Here is a 2,855-nt window from a genome sequence, read left to right as displayed (position 1 = left end):
CAATGTTGTATAAACATTGCTCCTGAATTATTCCCATAATGTGGGTGGCTTTTTGAAAATACATATGTAGCTTGACAGTGGTGGTGCATGCCTTTAATCCCAGCACTTGGGAGGCAGAGGCAGGTGGATTTCTGGGTTCGAGGTCAGCCTGGTCTACAGAGTGAGTTCCAGGACAGCCAGGGCTACACAAAGAAACCCTGTCTCAAAAAACCAAAACTAAAAACAAAACAAAAACAGAAAAAAGAAAATACATATGTATGTACATATTAAATTCTAAAGCAATAAAGAGAAAGCACTTTGTTTTTAAGTGAGATCAAGGAAAGATTCTTTTTTGTGTATGATTGGTAGACATTCTATTCCAAAGGCAACTGCTCACTAACAAGTATACAAAACTCACCTGTGGAAATTGTGGATTAGAAGCTGTGCCAAGGACCTCACCTAGTAACACCCAAAGGACTGAAGTATTACATGTTCAGATTAGAGCCTAAAACCACCTGGTCAGATTTATAGATTCTTACTTCCCAGAACAAAGAACTGAACCTGGATATATGGATGGTAAGGTAGAAAATACAGATAATTTATTAAGAAATAGAACACTATTGAATGTGGACATGGGGCAGAGAGCTGAAAGGTTAGAAATGCCTTGTGCCAAGAGGTGATGAGCCATTACAGGTCATTTAATAGACTTCCTTCTCAAAATTCATGGCTTTTTTTGAGTATCCAGAAAACACTTTGCTCCAACTCTTCATCTTAAAAAACAAACAACAAACCTTTTACATGTGATTTATTTTTAAATTAAGTTTTCCTTTATTATGGAGATATTCTTACATGTGTATAATGAAACACGATCATGTCTACCTCTTCCAACCCTTTCCGCCTATTTCTTCCAACTCCCTCCATCTATACCAACCCATCCTAATAGGCCTCTACATTCCAAGTGCAGGGCTTTAAAAGTGTGCCACCACTCTTAGTTCAGAAGGTTTCTCTATCTCTCTTAGTCATGACAGATAATTTTGGTAGGTATATTAGTCAGATTAATAGCTGTGGTCCTTTGAGGCTGGTGTATAAGAATGCAAATCTCTACCCCATTCCACCTGTGAACAGGAACTACTCCCTGAAATAGCAGTCTCCCGGAGAGCTAGGTTCCCCTTGGCATCTTTCACAATATTTCGCCAGCTTCTATAAGGCTTAGAGTTGCTGTCCATTGAGCAGACTTTCTCTGCTCCTGAGGATATTCTGAACCAGTGTCTGGGGCTGACTCTTGCTCCAAGTCTCCCTCTGGATCTGACTCTCATTCTGGATCTGGCTCCTGCTCTAGATTATGCTGTGGCTCTGGATCATACTCTGGGAATCATTGTATAGTAGGATTTCCAATACAAGAAATAGGACCCCTAAACTTCTTGTACCAGGAAGAAGTTTATTAGGTCAGCAGGCTTCTGACGGACTATTACAGACAGCTAGAATCAAACAGCTAGAGTCTCAAATGTAGTAGAGTGGAGATGGTTATATATTTTAATATTTTTACTCCTATATATAGCTACATATATGGCTATATACACTCTGATTAGCTGTGTCAAGCTACCAGGCAGTCATGACTAGAAAGAGGAGATAGAGGGGAAGGAAGGGGTTGCAGGAGAGATTTGGTCAGACATACCTACACTGGGGTACCAACCAACTAGTACATACACAAACATGTTTGTGTACATGCTTTGAGTCTGATTTTCTTTCTCTTAGCTCTCAGTGTACCAGTTGTCTAGCATGTTCTCACCTTTTGAGGTAAGATTCTGATACTTTTGCATTGAGGGAGCACTTGGCCCCGTGTTTGGTGTTCCCTCACCTTAGACTGGATTGATTTAGATGCTGTGCCAGATTTAGTCCTGGAGACAATCAGTGCTTATTTCATGAATGAGTAGCCAAGGCAGGCAACTCACATGAGTATGCATGTCACAAAGTTTCAAGATGTGACAGTAGCCTGGGGTTAAACAGCTTATGTAAAAGCATAGGTCTTTGACCGACTCGGGACTGGTACAAAGTCCTAGGTACTGCAATAAAGAGCCTGCAGCCACACCGGGGCTCAGAGCAAGCAGTGTTATAATTTGAATCTGAAATGCCCAATAAGCTCATGATTTGAACACTTGGTCTTCAGCCTGTGGTACTATATTGAAGACAATGGATCTGTGAGGACATAGGACCTGGTTGGTAACATTAGGTAACAAATCACCAGCCTTCAGAGACTATGCCTGATTTCTCTTCCAGATCAGGTCTCAGCTTCCACGCAGACTATATTAACTATATACCTCTTGTTCCCATTTCATGCCTTCCCCACAATGATAGACTGCAATCATGTCGAGTAAGTCCTTCTTTACTTGGGTTGTTTCTGTCAGGTGTTTGGTAGCAACAATGTGAAACCTAATTGATACAGAGCTCCAGTGAACATTCCTGTGCACATATATGTTCAGGCATCCATTTTCATGGTGGTGAACACATACCCCCTGAGCCTGTAAGATCATATAAAATGTGGGTCTGCTTCTCGTACAAACTGGTAAACTGCCTTCCACACAAGTGCACCATTCTTTATTCCTACCGAGAATGTACAAAGGGCCCAGTAATTCCACATCCATCCTCATCAAGACGAGAGAAGAATTTCATGAAATTAAAATGGAAGGTCAAAGGTAGGAATACAGTGAAGTTAAGGGTTTGCCTCGGATAATCAGAGCCTCAACCTTGTCCTCCATCCTGGTCCTTCTCCTGCTAAGACTCCTCCCTCTGGTTTCTTTGTTTTGTTGTTTTTTGTTTTTGTTTTTGTTTTTGTTTTTGTTTTTTTGAGACAAGGTTTCTCTGTGTAGCCCTGGCTG

The sequence above is a fragment of the Mastomys coucha genome, unplaced genomic scaffold, assembly GCF_008632895.1.
Source record: "Mastomys coucha isolate ucsf_1 unplaced genomic scaffold, UCSF_Mcou_1 pScaffold4, whole genome shotgun sequence".
Taxonomy (NCBI): domain Eukaryota; kingdom Metazoa; phylum Chordata; class Mammalia; order Rodentia; family Muridae; genus Mastomys; species Mastomys coucha.
This window is presented reverse-complemented; position numbering follows the sequence as displayed.